Source organism: Pleurodeles waltl, chromosome 6 (genome assembly GCF_031143425.1).
Source record: "Pleurodeles waltl isolate 20211129_DDA chromosome 6, aPleWal1.hap1.20221129, whole genome shotgun sequence".
Classification (NCBI taxonomy): domain Eukaryota; kingdom Metazoa; phylum Chordata; class Amphibia; order Caudata; family Salamandridae; genus Pleurodeles; species Pleurodeles waltl.
Window position 1 is genome coordinate 1,329,038,800 of NC_090445.1, and position 17,697 is coordinate 1,329,056,496.

Sequence of the window (17,697 nt, forward strand, 5' to 3'; positions counted from 1 at the left end):
AAAGAAGAGTGCCATGCAAACCAACAAATAGTGAGAAAAAGGTGGTCTCCAAGCCTTTTAGGGAACATAATAGAGTTTTGGAAGCAAGAAGCATGCGCTAGCGCATTCACTTGTAGCCTCGACCCTAAAAATACAACTATTTCAGGGCACAGAAAAAGCTCTTGAGTGTTACTATTTAAGTGGTTCCCACTATCTTTATTTTTTGGCCCATGATAAAATATGTTTAAAAGACCTTCTTGTTGGACTTGCAAAATATGAACACCTCTCAGTTGAAAACCCTTCAGGTAGACATGCCCCTTTATCACAGATCCAGTGATTCTCTTTATGCGGTAAATCTTTCATTTCACAAATGTGATTGACACTGTTTACAATTAGGCGATTCACTTGTGCCCCAAATGAACTATGAAGCATCGGGTCTAGTTTCCACCAGCATATACCTAACTGACCGTGCCAGTTTGCTCTTCAGAGTTTCACTCAATATAATGTCTGGTAGAATGACCTTTACCTGTCTTGCAATGGTTATTACACCTATAAAGAGAGGGGGCAAAATATCTGTTTCCATCAGCTGTTGGTTTTGAATGTAGCTTTCACACATTGACCAGCACACATTTCAACAATCAATGGTTGATTGTAACTGGCATTCTTGACTTTGGACTGTTATTTGTGCTTCTGTTACTTCACTGCACAGTCGGTAAATCACGTAGGAAGAAGACTGCAGTTTTACTTTTGATACGTACCCAGGATGATCAGCGTTCTGGAATTTCCCTGGAAAGCCCCTTATTTCAGATTAAAACCTGTTGCCCATTATTACTCAGTTAACAGTTGTCTTCTGTTAAATAATTAGGGGACCAGAGCCAGATCTCACGCACTCGATGCTTGCTTGAGTCACATAGGTGGAATCGCACTGACTTAGCTGTGGAAAAGAGTGATGACCTTGGATTGCTTAGGGAAACGTTCTTCATAAGATGAATAGCTACATAAGTTCGAATGTGGTCTGTTGTTCCTGTGTTAGCTCCAATAGTGCCCTACTTCTCCAAGAACCCCAAAGCCTCTGTGTTCTAGAACAAGAAGAATCCTGTTTCCAAATTAATATGTGTGTGTGCATTAGTGAGGAGGAAGAAAGCTGTTGCGGCCCCTCAACTATGACGGAGGAGCGTCGCCACACTAACGAAAAGAAGAAAAATAAAACGATAATACAAGTATTTTATTATCCCTTTATTTTTCTGCCTTCGTTGGGTGGGGGGGCAGCCTCCTCCTCGTCAAGTGGAGGAGAAGTGGTATGTGCACTTCTAAGTGCGCATGTCAGTTTAGTTGGTTGTCTGAGGCCAGCTAAACTGACGTGCACTTAGAAGTCTCCTCCCAGCTGTGTTTAACAGCTGCATAGAGACCAAGCACAGTGCCCCACTTCCTCCATGAGGGGCAGTTCTGCTCACTCAGGCCAATTGCTGCACTTCTTTCAAGCTCTGTACCAGCATGAGAGAAGTGTCAAGATTGGTTGGGGAAGGAAGCACACAAGATGAGGTGGCTCGTGGAAGAGGCGGATCGTGGAGGGGCAGGTAAGTCTATTTACTTATTTTTTTAACTGCCCCCTGCATCCTATGCTCACACGCTATCCTCTCACCCCCCACCCCTTCCTGACAGCATCCGTGACTGGATGAAAGGGAGAGCGAAACAGGAAGAATTATAAGTGTGGATGGTGCGTGTATTCTCAGTTTGGTAGTATCCTACACATTGGACACTGCCATAACACCTGTATCAGACCACACATGGCATGTGTTATAATCATCATTTATTGGTCCAACTCGATAAGAGGGTCCTTATGATGGTGATGACTTTTGGCATAATGGTGTGAAATTTGACATTATGTGAAGTGCAAACACCTGACACAGAGGCGAATTCTGGATAGTCCCTGTAAAGGTTCAGGACAAAGGGTCAAAGTTCAGGACAAACATTAAGGACAGAAGGTTAATTTTACTGACACATCTGAGGAGGGCAAGCATTAATATAAAGGAAAACAATTAGACAGCATGTACAGGTCAAAATAGGTTTATTGTGTAATAGATAGCAGTATAGAGAAAAAATGACGGGCCAGGACTACATTTTTGTAAGGTTAACAAAGTACCCATCCAGGCACTCTGAACCAGAGCATTAGCTCACCATCTCTGGAGAGTTGCATCAAATTAATTGTGTTTTATCTGCTTTCCTTTTGACACCGGGCCCAAACCTTCCACCAGAGGCCTGAACGAGTCACCATTGAAATTGAAAAATAAAATGCAGTTTTTTTTGCAGTTTAGTGATGACCAGTATGTGCAGTGGGACAGGGGAGACACGAGGACACTACACTCAATACAGTGCTGAAGTAAATATCACTTTTTCATCTTGCAAAATCTGTCCTCATCATTGCTGAACTGAGTGATGTCCTCCATGCATTGCTGTGGGTGCATTGCTTAACAATGAGGTTCACTACTTACAGGACTTTAGTGAGTGCATGCATTACTTTTTGTACCACTGCGGGATGTTTGAAAAATGAACTATAAGTCCCAGAATGCAAGTGCCTGCTATTGGCTACAAAAAAAGTGGTATTTGTAGGCATTAACCTGAGAAGGTGGTTGCAGGTGGGGCCCACCGGCACTAATATTTGAGGACTAACATTTATTTTACCTCATGAGCATGGACATCATTTAGGGGTCACCAGGGGTCGCAAGTTCGACACCTGGCTTGCCTCTGTGACCCCTGGCACTGCCTTTGCGACCCCTGGCCTCAGAGTTGGCAAATTCACTGTCAGGATCACAGTGGCAGATGGTCCTCATGGACGTCAGTTGAAGCTCCACTCTTTGGGACATATTTACACAGAAGTGGCGCAGTGCAGTGCTGTGCCAAAGCTGGCTGCGCCGCGCCGCATCACTTCTGAAAGGTAGGGATGCATTATTTACAAAAATACTGCACTCCTCTGTGTTTCCCCTAGTGCTGGTGCTAAAATTAGCTGCTTTACGCCAATGCAGGCATCCTTGTGCCATAGTGCAATGTGCCTGCCTTGCAGGGAATGATTGTTTATGTCCCTTCCTGCACATAAACAATCAATTGTGGTGATATGTTATGTGTGCCGCAGTATTTAATGATTGTTTATGTGCAGGAAGGCACATCTTCCTGCACATAAACAATCATGATGCCATTTTGATCTTTCTATGTGTGCTGCATTCTGCAAAGCAAAAACGAGGAGAAATAAAAGTATTTCTCCTCATTGCACCATGCTATGCCCTGGGGTGGTGTAAGTTTTTGGTGCTGCCACAGATTTATTAATTCTTGTAAATATGGGGCATCATCAAAAGCAATGGGTGTTGCAGTGGAAAACCCACAGCAACACCCATTGCATGCCCTTGTAAATACTGTGCAGTGCACAGCGCCATTGAAGCATCACAAAAAGTGATGCTCCGATGGCACTATGGACATGTAAATATGCCGCTTTGTTTTCTGTCAATTTTGTATTACACCAACAGTGACGAGTAATATTTTATTCACTGTTAGTATAATTAAAATGGAGTACAATTAGAAGGAATATGCCCTTCACTGACAGTGGAGGTAAATTGAAATGCTTTTAAATGTATTTTGTGTACGTGTTTGTGGGAGAGAATGTGTTTATGTGAGCAAGAGGGAGAGTGTATGTAAGTGCAAGTTTGTGTGTACGTCTAAGTATATATGTGTGAATGAAAATGGATGTCAAAGGGCCTGTGATGTCACATCTGCTACCCCTGGCATTTTGGTCAATTTACGTCTATGGTCATGAGACTTCAACCAAACAAGAGAGAGAAAAACACAAAAGATAAAGTTAGAGGGAAAGAAATACGGAAAAACATTCACAGAAGGAGAAAGTTGGGGTGAAAAAGGACCTGCAAGACCGAAATAATGGGGCAAAGAGCGCGTGAAGGTGGGTGAAAGAAACATCAAACGGAATCAGGAATACCAGTCTTAGTAGCAGCCCTGTCATTTGGCAGTGACACTTTTCTTATCCAAAGTAAGACCTGGTTGTGGGCATAACACATATATAGGGCTCATTGAGTGATTTGTTTATGGCGTATTTAGTCACTGTGACACTTCTTTAGCAGTGGCACATATTATTGCTAATCTGGGATTGCAGTTTAGAATGTCAGTGTGCAGTAAAAAAGAAAAAGTGTTCATGTTGGCGTTATGTTCACTCAATGTAAGATAGGACTGTTTGAGACAATTGCTGTTACAGCAGTACGCAAAGTTGAACTTTTCATGCAGGACCCAGTCTAGAGTACAAATTAGAATGTTAGTAATCTGAGTAAAACCACCTACCAGTGCTAGCGCAGGTGTATTAATAACAATTATTAATGCATGTTTATGTATTCTGAATACTACGTTTGTGTAGAAAATAAAATAACGTAGAAAAATTATGCACACATTTGAAAATGTGATCACGAAGAATGGCCACCAATGTTAACGAAATGTACTAATTAATGATTTAATAATATGAATGTTGAATATATGTTTGACTAATGTGGTAATATGTCATATTAAGGGTTATGCAGTAAGCTTTAGCTTTATTAATTGTAGGCCTTAACTTAGCGAATGTCTTGGTCTAGTTTGCCAGGCCTCATGTAAAAGCTGTATTTCTTAACATTTAATAAAATGGCTGTCCTTGAGAGTCAAACTGTGATTTCTATTGTATTGTTTAAATGTGCTCATAACGGAAGCTTTCTCATGAGAACCGAATGCTAGAAAATGATGTTCCTGTTAATGTAACATTTTGTATGTAAGGTGTGTGAGACTGGCTTTCTCAGGAGAATAACAATGGAGATACTGACTAGAGTGGAAGCTGCAACAATATTGTTACCTGACAAGCCGGATGATGATGACCTTGCAAGACAAACCAATCAATGACATGTGAACTAAGTAATAGTAGATTTCATAGATTTGGAATTTTTGTTTTATTGGACTAAGTGTGAACATGCGATTAACTGACCAATAGGGATTTGGGAAGTAGTTTTAGCAGTTTTGACTTAACTGGACTACACTGAGAAGAGACAGACATACTGCCCTTGCATTTTGCCATTGCTCATTGTCCATTTTCTTGCTGGCCGAAAGGTTAATATTCCGTATGCGTCTTGTCAAGAGACGTGCTTCACTTTAATGCTTAGAGACTTATGAACTTTGATGCTGAATCCTGATGCCTTGCTGATCGACTGATGTCCTGAGGAACAAGACCGGCTCTTCTTGCTGGTCCATACTGAGGATAGGTATTATGACCCAGACTGTTCATTATCATGCATTTGCCTTTTATTTCTAGGTACCAACTGCATTGTTTCGATAGAGCCATAGTTAAATGTTTTTCCAAATTTGTGTTACTAAATTGTTTTGCATGTAGCCCAACATGCAGATGCTAATCTGATATTAGTTAAGGATCCTTACTAATGAAATCATGTTAACAGGGATTAATGCTTGATGGATTTCTCTGCTAAACTTAATGTATGAAATTACTTCGACCCAGTTGACTTTGTAATTGATTGCACCATAACTTTAGAATGTGTTGTAGTTCAAGCTTTGATTAGATTACATTTCTTCCACCACTTTGGACAGCCAGTATAGTTTCTGTATGTGTTTAATTTGATTCTGAGATTAATCTACATGACCTAAGCACTGTTATTACAGGGAAATAAATATTCTAACGTTTACTAAAAGGTGTGGTTATTCATGACTGAAAGGTCATGGTGCGTGACAATTACTAACTCCATTGATTATTGATGTTATTGATTGATGTTGATTATTGAATATTGTGCTGGCCCACTTGGATGTATGCTTCATAGCAGCAATAACCTGGTTTTGACATCCGAGCTGTGTTCTGTTATCCAGTGACACAGCTGGGTGCTTTAGCTGCAGAATTTATACCTCACATTGAAGTAAAAGATCATTGTTACTGTGTTTATGCGCAAAACAAACCTGTTTCATATAAAAGGGACAATGGTGATTATGTTGGTATCACTAATATTTTTTTATTACGCCACATCCTACATATATCCAGGGGAGGGCAAGGTCCTCTTCTCAAATTTGAACTTGATGCTACTCAATGCAAATCGCTTTACTTCAGGCTGTTAAAACTGAGATCACCTTAAAAAATTTACCATGGAAAGTTCTCACTCATATGGTTTAATCGGGCAATTCCAGTGAATGATGCCACCTAGAATCTCAAAATTCAAGTCAGGGACATCATCAAACAAAGCATCATTGTAGAATGTCAAAAGCCTGCAGAGACTGCAAGAGATCTTTTTCCATCCCAACACTATCCCACAATTATTTCTTTGTTTTACATAAACAAACTCACACAGAGTAGTTTTTTTGTGAAACAACATCACTTATCCTGAGTGCAGGAAATATTCACCATACCGCATGGCTGACATGGGCCTTCTGATGCATAAATGTCAGCTACCTGTGGCATATGGCACCCATGATTAACTGCTGGCACAGCTGGGTGGGCAATCAATGGCTCCCCCTCTAAATGCCTGATTCACAAAAGTAACTTACACTTTTCAGTAATGTACACTTCTGAGTAAATGGACTACTTTTTTCTTATTCAGAAAATCCAAATGTATGTTACTAGTAACAAAAATATAGTAGTAAGTTCAGCACCTCACATGGCCGGCCACTGGTGCTACATCACCCAGCCACAGAAAATAATGGAGGTAGGGAATTAAAATATGTAAACTAGTTAACATTAGAAATAAACATTGTTTATTGATAAATAAATATATCAAAATAATATGTTTTCATTATTTAACTATAGAAGATTTAAATATCCTATTTTGAATTTAAGAATGAATGCAACAACATTTCTATTAAATTAAAGATAAATTAATGTTGATTATTTCTTTACATCACTTTCATTGATTGGTAATGCTTAATAACATTTTTTCTTTCGGAGGGAATTTTTTTTTAATTTAAATTTAAGAATAATAATTGTTATTTTAATTTAATGTAAAATATTTTTAATATCTATTTACTATTTTTTTTTAATTGTTTTACATTTTACTTTACCATGCAGAGATCTGCAGTCCAACTGTGGGTCTCCATACTGAGTGTTTGGGTGTGATGTTGTATGTCTCTGTCCTGCTCAGTGTTATTTTATGTTGTGTCGTGATGTGCTATGCTGCATTATATTACGTGTAATATTGTACTGTGCAATGTTAACGGTGTGTTGTATTGTGCTTTGCTATTCTGTATAATTTTGTATAATTTTATATGATGTTTTGTCATTCAGTACCATGTTACGTTATGATATGTTGTGTTTAGTTGTGTAATGCAGTTCTAATATATTGTGCTGTGCTGTGCTGTATTACGATATGGTGGGGTATATTATGTGTACAGTACAGGGATATGCCATGTTATGTTATGATGTATTGTGTTGTGAAGTTGGGATGTGTATTATTAAGATGTGTTGTACAGGGTCACACAGTGCTCTTCTGTGGTTCAGTGCTATGCTGTGTTATGTTTAATATTTTATTTGGGGTCACGATGTGCTATTCAGTGTTACTTGCATTCTGTCATGCTGTGATATGCTGTGTCACATTAGGGTATTATGCTGTGCTATGCTAAGGTGTGCTATGCTGTGTCATGCTATGCTTGATGTGTTATAGTAGATTCTTGTATGTTGTAACACTATGTAAGCCAAATAAGTACATCAAAGAACAAACAGTGGTTCTCCATTACAAGATACACATCATGTCACATTTGCTATCTAAGCAAAGCAATTCTTACTATCTCATCAAAAATCCTAATTTAAACCCAAATGTGACAATGTTAACATCTTCTAAATGCCAATGGGCTTGCTGGATAGTCGATCCATGCATGGCTAAACATAAAAACAACATGGAAGGCAAAGGCTGATGGGGCTGACCCAAAGCACATACTCTCTTAATACTACTACTTATACTACTTTTTTAAAGAATTGCTGACATAAGATTCTCCAACCAGCAAAAGCTGTCCGAAGCAAGACCTAAAAAGTGATCTAAAATGTGCTATAAGTCAGAGAACAAAGGCGCAACCCAAACACTTGAAGAAGGTGAAGGGTTTTGTCCCTGAAAGAAGTGGCTCCCTCATTGACTTTAAGCAGTTGTGGCATAAGAGGGTGGTCTCTGTTTGTATCCAGAAGACCCACCTGAAGAGTCCATGATGATTGTAGGTGCACAGGTTGGAAAGGAAATTGACCCAGTGGGAACAGAGTGTAGACTGAGATTCATTTAGTTTCCTTGGCTGGGCTAGCAGTTGAATTGGCAGTAAATATAATTCCCAACAGAGCTTAAGAGCACGGAGTGGCTGTTAATCAACGTGACCCAAGTCAGAGTGCTAAAAGCCATGGGAGCCACTGTAGCCACAGTAAGATGCAAAGTGGTATCTGTAGAGAAAACTATCCCATATTTTTTCCATCATTTGGTCAATGCAGGCAGTGAGGTAAAGTGCCACCCCATAGTGATGGTTACTGCAGAACGGCTGGTCACTGGCTCTAAAAAGGCTGTGCCTAATTCTTAAAGGTAAAATTAGAGCAAAATTCTAAGTTTAGACCAAAAGTCTATGTTTAGACTTAAAGTCTAACTTTACTTTTAGTAAAGTTAGACTTTTGGTCTACGTTTAGACTTTTGGTCTAAATTTAGACCAAAAGTCTAAACTTTAACCAAAAGTCCAACTTTACTCGTAGTAAAGTTAGACATTTGTTCTAAGTTTAGACGTTTGGTCTAAACTGAGACCAAAGGTCTAACTGTACTTGTAGTAAAGTTAGACTTTTGGTCTAAGTTTAGACTTTAGGTCTATGTTTACCCTTATGAATTGTACCCATGGATGTTAATCTTGTCGTTCCTGTGAAAGGTCTGCTAGATATTGACATGCTTGACCAGAGGTTAAGAAAATCCAAGCAGCTGTGATGGGACTGCTTGGATGGGTGCTTATGACCACTAGGTCGCAAAGTGCCAGTGAAGAAAGTAGAGTGGGGAGCCTTGAACAATGGCTCAGTCACTCTATAGAAAGAGAGAGGACAAGAGGTATAGGAACCTTCCCCTGAGCTTCTGAAAGTCCAGAGGGAATCTATGCTGGTTGTGAAAAGCCTTAACGTTAGGAGAAATACTTGTCAGCCCTGGAGGGCATGCAACAATTGGAAGATTTGAAAGCTCCAAGAGGCCCACCGAGGTCAATGTTGGTATGAGGCAGAGGGGGTGCCTACTGTTGCCAAATTGCAGTTCAAGGCTAAGTTACAAAAGAATGAAGAGAGATATTGTGTACAAACTATGTTAGAAGATTAATGGTCCCCCAGGGCTAAATAGCTCTTCTGCTGGATTTGGCACACAGCAACCCGATGGCCAGACATCTTGGTAAGATCAAAGCCCATTAAAGATGGTAAAGTCCCGTCCATTTATGAAATGTGGAGACAGTGCATGACCTGACTTTCCCATTCTACTGGCAGTGGTGGGGATGCCTTTTGAGAAGGTGGGGACGGATATTGTCAGAACCCAGACAATAAGAATTCTGGGAACAGGTGTATGTATTTATTTTTGTTCTTCATATGGTGCATTAATACTGTGATCACAAGACGACAGAATGCTTTACAATCACAATAACGTAATGTAAGGCAGCAGTAGATATAAAGTAATTTGCACGTAATTTGCAACATTGTAATAACAGTGAGTGAGACATTCAGTATGCATGTGTGGATTGTCAAAATGTAGGTGATAAATACAGTTCATGTAAGGTTTCGAAGGAAATGCTGTTTCCAATACTTTTTGATGGTGACAGCAGACAGAGCCTGTTGTATGTGTACTTGTACTGAATTCCATGTCTTTGGTGACTTTCCAGGACAGAATTATGTTAGAGTGGATGTTTTCCTAAATATGCCAGTGACCAGCTTGAGCACAGCATTAAGATTCTGCCGTGGTGGAAATCAGAAGGCTTTTTCTGTCAAGTATTCAAGTTTGTTCAGATGGCTTTGCCAGTTAGTAATGCATTGAGTCCTATATGCTTTATGTTTTTCCAGTGGAAGCCATCCCAGTGATGTAGGAGAGATGTTATGTGCTTAAATTGTTCTGAATTTGAGACCACCTGAGCTTTCACACGAGTAGACTGAGGTCTCATTGAGCAAGACAGTCAGTTAGAACACCTGGATTTTGAATTACCATAGTCTATTTGTGGAATGACTAAGGCCTCAACACTCACCTCCAGGACTTGTTTTGGAAAAAGATTCCTGAGACTATGGAGATGTTTTAACTAAAATCTCGCATTTCTGGTCATTTCTCTGATGTGGAGATTCATCTGGAGTAGCTGTCCAGTTCGATGCCACAGGATTCTGTTGATGAGGTGATTGTTTTAAGGACAAGGATCATGTCCTTAAATTATTAGTCCAGTGAGAGGGAGGGTCCTCACAGGGATTTCTGTACCTACAGTACATCTCTCACTGCAGCTCATAATCTGTTGGCAATAGATGACTGTTGAGCGGGCACAAAGTTTTTTGACCTGATTGGCATTTTATTTTGCTTATCAGAAACAAATCCCCAAAGTGAGGTAATTGCATTTTGTTTTAATTCACTTATGTCCCTGAGGCAGAGAACTGTGATAGCTTATGTCTGGCTGTCCTTTTCTAATTTTCAAACAGGGCAGCGGGACAGATAGGTGCTCTTGTGGTCTACCTCCACCCTCATTTTTCTAACTGTAGAGATCACAGTTGTCAGGAAGAACAAAGAGGGGGGTTTACATTTTAACCCCACTGCCCTTAGGCAATGCTGGTGTGTTAGAATGTCCCCAAACTTGGTCAATCTAATGAGGGGAGAAAACATTTAGCACATTGGGCATGGCGACGAGCACATGCAAATCACCCCCTGCCCCCCTTCTTGGATATAGAAATGTGTTTTAAGTTCATAGGACAGTAGTAACCTGACCCATACATTTAATTTTTATCACTCTAGATCTAGGTGGGAGGGGCAGGGCATTACTGATTATCTTTGGCACATAGGCAAGAACAGGAAGAAATTAAGATAATGAACTCTTCATATAGGGGCAAGACAAGTGAATGTTTATTAACGTTATTAATGGTGGGGTGAATATTTCTCCCCAGGCTCTCTGCAAGGGGGACAAGAGTTTATTGTTGTGCAGCCTGGTCTTGTTATGCCGGCGTTTATGTATGTATCTCCCTGCTGTGCAGACCAAGCCACTGAACATGTTTGTGATAGCATATTTAGGTCTCACTTAAGGCAGGGCATATACTGTCTGTGAGATAACAGGGCTGATTGCAGAGGACTCCCTAACTTTTTGCCCCCATTTTCCACTTTTTCCTGGTGTTTTCCTGACTCTGATGGTGCCCTGGGTACTGCTAACCAGTCCCAGGGTCTGTGTTCTGTGTAAAATCAGTATACAAATGAGGCTAATTATAATTGGCTAAGTCAACCTACCTATAAGTCCCTAGTATATGGTAGGGCATGTAGGGACTGGGGCCCCAGCATAGGTAGTGCACTGCTGAGGTACCTAGTGTCATTTTAAAGGCAGGCCTGTCTTGCTGGCTGCTTTTAAATTAAAGTTACATGCAAATTCGACTTTGGAATTAAAAGTAGTTAAACTACATTATTTTTACATATAAATCACCCCTAAGGTCTGCCCTATGTGCCCCTAGGGCTGGGTGCCATGTAACTATAATCAGGGACCTTATAAAAATAGTTTTATAAGCCCTGGTGAGGTAAAACAGCCAAATTCGTTTTTCCCTCATTGTAGTGAATGGCCCCCATAGGCTAGAATGGGGAGACTTTATTTTAATTTTAAAAGTCCCCTTAAGTAACAGATACCAGAAGTTTGGTATCAAATTAATTGTTATAATAAATCCCACAACTTCCAGTTGTTGGATTTAATATAACTTGTTCAGGTAAAGAGTTTTAAACTTTCCCTGAAAAGTTGCCAACTTCAGCCCTGCAGTGTTTTTGCTGATGTGCTCAGATTGGCCAGCCTCTGGCAGCCTGGCCAGACTGCCTTGATGAGGTGTGAAGTGGCCTGGCTGCACGCAAAGAGATGTGCCTGGGGGAGGAGATCTCCCCTCAGCAGATGGTGAAGCAAGAAGAGGGAGGGCTGCCAAACTGGTCTGCAAAGGCAGAGAGGGACATTTGGAGCAACCCAGCAACACCCTCACATTCTGCAAACCCAGACAATTAGGTGCCCCTTGATTAGAGTAGGAGAGGGGTGTTTAGGATTTTTAGCCACACCAGTGGGTGGGCTCAGCCATACGTAACCTCCAAAAATCACTTTCAGCCATGATGGATATTTGAGGAATGTTGCTCCCTGGGACTGATTTTTGCCACACTTCCCAGGAAGTGGTCATCACAGGGGGAAGGACCCTGCACCTGATTGGAGAAAGAGGACCCCCCTGTTTTTCACCCAGGAGCAGGGATAAACCTGGCAGACCTGCACCCACACCTGAGATCCCTATCAGATCCCAACAAGGAAGAACTACAGGAGAAAAAGGACTGCCCTGCTGGACCCCTGACCTGCACCTGGACACTGCGCTCTCGAGGACTGCACCAACTGCACACTTGGGCTTCACCACTAAACGGACTTTACCTGTCTTCTACTGCTTCAAGAAGGGACTCCTTGTTTGCTATAGGTACAAAGGAGCTGACCAGAGTCCCCTGCATCAAGTCCTGCAAGCTGAGCCCAGCGGACCAGCATCCAGGGGCCATTTGAGGATTCTGACCAGGTGCATTCTGGGAATTGTAGTCCCAACTCCCAAGGAGCAACTCAGAGCTTCTGGAACCTTGGATCAAGTTGTGGACACATCAAGGACACAAAAAGGACCTCTGGAAGAAGATCCAGAAGTTTGGAGACGTTTGGAGCAACTCCATAAGTTAAAAAGGTGCATTGTGGGAGTTGTAGTTGCAGACCCCAAGAGGCACACCAGAGCCTCTGAACCCTTGGCTGGTGCTGTGGTCCACTTTCCTGAATCAAACACTTCTGAAAGTAAGTGTGACAGTGTTACCTCGTGGGTGGCCTGAACTCTGGACTTTGTTCCTTTCCAGTGTGACCTTTTTTTAACATTTTGAGCGCTAGTTGCTTCTATGCGCTAGAAAGCATTCATTCTTTACAAATTAATATCTCCGGTTTCCCTTATCCGATTTTATTTGTTTTGGTGTCATTTTAAAGATAAAAATATAATCTATTTTTGTCAATTGATTTTGGATTTTTAAACTGTTTCCTGTGTTTTATTTAATTACTGTTTTGTGATAATTAAATCCTTTACGCTTTGTCTCCTAAATTAATCCTTATCGCTCGTTGCCAAGCTACCAAGGGTTGAGCTAGGTTTAATTTACTGAGACCTAACTTGACCTAAGTGGAGGTTAGTGGCCTATTGCTAAGTGTAGGTACTTACCTGCCCCTACTAATAACCCATTTTCCAACACTGTCTATCACAAAACATATTGTTATCCTACAATGGACTTAGATATCGGCCATTGCTTATCATTAGTTGGCTTCATTTTCACTCTCATTCGTTTGCTTCTTCTTCGTGGGCTGCGTGGGCTATGCTTCCTCTTCTTGACTTTGCCACACCCTTGGAGAATAGAAGCAGTACTATGCCCTTCCAAAGCCTTGCTTTTTCAGGTGCATTATTTTTCTTTTTGGATAAGAACCATAGCAGAGTACGTGATTTTTCCTGCTGTCTCCATCACATGCTTCTCTCCCTCACCACACTCCATGTTTCTCTCTCATTCTTGTGCTTCTTCCCCACTCTACTTTATTACCTTTCCCCTGTCAACTCAACACTGGTCTCTTTCACCTATTTGATACCCTCACCCTCGCTCCCATGTTGCTTACGATCTCTCTGTTGCTTCCCTCACCCGCTCTAAAACTCATCCCAAACTGCACCCCAAATTACTCCTTTTCTTGTCCCTCTCAATGCTTCTGACCCCACCTGTGTTCACTGCGTACCATCTCCCCACTCGCTTTTAAAATGAAATACCACTTTTGAATGTTTATTCTTCTTTTCAGGTATCAATGCAATTCTGAACAATAACTAAAAAAAGAAAAAAACAAAACTCTTTGGTGCATGCGCCTACAAAATTACATGACCATCCATGTCAAAAGCTTTTTTCAATTCTTTAGCCATGTAATACAGCACTGTGCGTTTTGAGAGAGCTTTTCTGCGTTCAATTTAAAATGTGTATTAATATCACTTGCTCTGCACCAAATTTCACATGTGCATACTGATATAGAGCTATTTTAATTGAAACAAAATCATTGGAATGTATTAAATTGTGTTTTTCTAACTTAAATCTTACTTGACCTCAGTTAGGCCTCAATGCCATCTTGTTCAAAATGAATGCTGTGTCACAATATTCATCATGTGTTTATATTTCTTGCCTGATACTACATGCAGTAAGATGTGGAATGTTGATTTCTGTATGACACTGTTTCAAAGGAGCTTCTTTGTGGAAACCCTTTTGCTACATTCTTCTAGGTACTTCCTGCTTAGACAGGGTACTGCATTCACTCACAATGGTTCTCTGTGGTATATGTAACTACTTTATCCTAACAATTCCGAATGGCATTATTTCAGAAAGGGCGAATCAGTATTTATGTATTGAGTTGGTGCTAAAGTAATAGGGTTATGTGGCATTTTAAAATGTGTATTTGTTGGAACAATGATCATATCATGATGCCTTTGCAGTTCCTGTAAAAGTATATGCAAGAAAACTGTATAAAATCTGCCTCATATCTTCAATCCAGGGGAGAGCTACGATTATTTTGGTCTCTACTAAGGATGCTGTACAATTTCTCATTGACCTGCTGCACACTTTAGACTTAGCATTTCTCTCATTTTTGACCTTCAGATTATTCTGGACTTGACAGATGCCATGGCAAATAACTTCTATGTAATTCAATGAGTTTACTCATATGTCTGTGTCAGAACCTCCTTCATAGGGCCACTAGGCATGTAGGGTTGTTTGAACCCTACCATGGGGGTTGAGGCCTTTTACTCCTGATGTCCCGGAGCCCAACCTACAATGGATCCTGGGCAACTGGGGGAAGTACCCCTTCTAAACTTGACTCTCAGTGAATGAGCAGTCTAAGGCTCCCTCGGGGGAGGAGGTGGTGATACAGTTTACCGAACATGGCTCATAACTCAAAAAGCGCATAGCAGCAGCAATAAATCAATGTCCAGCCAAATGCTACTTTTATAACTAAAAGAAGCATTTTATTTCTAATTCTACTCATTCAAAGGAAGTTTACAGCATTTACAGACAACAACATATTTCCCTCTAGTGTTTTTACTGGCACATCCCTCACCCACCCGTTCCTCACAATGTGATTGTGGTTATATCCCATTCACTGATTGCTGCATCCAGAGAATGCTCTCTAACAAGCTTTATCGCAAGAGTCCACTGTAACTCTTTGAATGCAATCAAAAGTGTCTTAGTACTGCAGTGTTTTTCAACAGTGAGTCCTCCAGGGCACAGTAGGCCTTTAACAAGTCTTTCCCACTCCGGCCAGGAGAAAGCCTGCAGCAACTTGAAGGGTGGCCCGTCCATGGGCACTCTCAACAGCTCTGGTTGCTCAGGCAGGTTGGCTGTACATGGACTTAGTGGCAGCACTGGGCAAGCACAAGCTCTCTCCTTAGCCTACTCAGTCATGCTCCAGCAGCAATCAGAGGTATTTCTGCGCTCTTTCCACTTTCCCCAAAGTGCTAGCTTACGGGGTTGCCACTACGGTGTCACAGAGACATTGGCCCTGATCCTAAGGTGGTCTTTTCCATTGTGGCCCCTCCTAATTCATGGGGGTCACTTCAAAGGTGCCACACAGGCTTTCCGCCCTTACTGCAGGGCAATCTGTTTACATGACTATCTTCACCGCGGCCCTCCCCTCTCACACGGGGGTCATCGACTCAGTCTTCCACACAGACAATTACCCGATCAGTGCAGCAGCCATCTCCTCACACCTCGTACTGGGAGTCCAAACGACATGGCTTCCTACTGGACCACGCTCCCTCCAATGCTCTCCTCTTCCGCACAGGGCACACTGGTCTTGGCAAGCAGGTAGGGACTGGTGCTCCAGGCTCCAGAGTGGGTGGTCTTAGTTTTCCAGACAGGGAGAATAGCAGCCATTTGCCCCTAGTCCTGTTCACAGAACTTCAACTCCTCACACAGCCCATCTGGCTGTTTGGCAGATGACTATTTTTGGGGTTCCAAACTCCCCTCCTTATAGTCCATTCACTGACATGTATAGTGATTTTGAGTCTTCCAAGTTTTATGTTGAGGTTCTGCTTCTTTTGAAGTATATACTTCTTCTCTCCCTCTTCCTCTTGAAATGTTATCTGTCATAGTAGGAAAGACACCGCAGCCCCACAAACAGAGGCCATGAGAGTGACCAGAGTTCACACCTGGATTCCTGCAATAGTGATATGTATATCAAAAGCTTAATCTTGGACTCCCAGCCCTATTCTTTATGATTCCCTTATCAGCCTCATCTCCTTCCAGAGATGTGTCCAAGCCCCTTCTTTGTAATCTCTCAATGAAACAAAGAGAACCCTTTAAAGTGCATAGAGGGAGCCTCTCTATCTCTTATCCATTGTGACTCACCTGTCTCACAGGAAAACTGCAACACACAAATCTTTCTGGGGGATTCCTTTACTGCCTCATATCTTCACCAGAAAGGAATGGGTCTCCCAAAATGGAACCCAGAGTTCTCTATTTAATGTATCATTAGAGGCACACTTTCACTCAGTGTATGTTTACAGCACGCCCACTGTCCAACACTTATACCTCCAGGCATTGTGCCACCACAGGCATGCATGCACCCAGAACACAGATTCACTCCGCATGCACTGCTTAGTACTGTGGCCTTTCTGTATTGCGCTACTTGCAGACTCACTTACAGCCAGCGCACACATTCACCATATGCGCTCAGCACAACACTCCACCCTTCATGTACAGTATTCCTCGCTGGTATGCATACAACCAGTACACGCACTCATCATGCATGCACTGCACAGAACTTCATCTTACATTTACTGCGCTCCTCACAGTTACACATACACCCAGTATGTGTACTCACCATGCATGCACTTCACAGCACTGCTCTATCTCTATATTGTACCCTTCCTGGGCACACATATAACCAGTGCAGAGTCACCACCCCAGCACTAAACAGCACTTCACATCTAACTGATGTAGCTCAAAAGGTGAATTAAGTACACAGTACCAGAACTTTTAAAAGTGAGTGAGCCTGTAACCCTCACTCCAGTGACACAGATTAAAAAGCACCTGTTTTCTAATACTGATTACTTAATGGTATGCTGCTGCCACCATACTCACGCTCCAAAATTCCTGAAGAATGCAGTAATTTTCCACCACTATGAGGGTATCACCTTGGGTGTCCCTCTTGTTCAACAAAACTGCAATTCACAAGACAGGCCTATGTCATGGTGCATACACATGATCCGTGTTTACCTGTGACAACAAAAATCAACTTCAGGGATTCAGACAACAGTACAGTTGGGCACTCAGAACAGGAGTACACATCCATTACTATGCAGAGGGCTTCTCTGTCCCAACCATCTGCATTTTACTATTTCTGTACTGAACCTTTGAATTTGAATTTTTGTAATAAACCTTCATGACTTTCTAATTTCTAAACTCTAACTCCCTTTTTGAGACAGTCTATTATTATTTA

At 41.5% G+C, this 17,697-nt stretch overlaps 1 protein-coding gene across 1 annotated transcript in view; it reads right to left on the minus strand.

Annotated features, from left to right (window-relative positions):
* LOC138300838 (rap1 GTPase-GDP dissociation stimulator 1-like) overlaps positions 1 to 17,697 on the minus strand; it is a 522,948-nt gene that overhangs the window by 390,130 nt on the left and 115,121 nt on the right. The gene's annotated exons all lie outside the window — the stretch shown is intronic.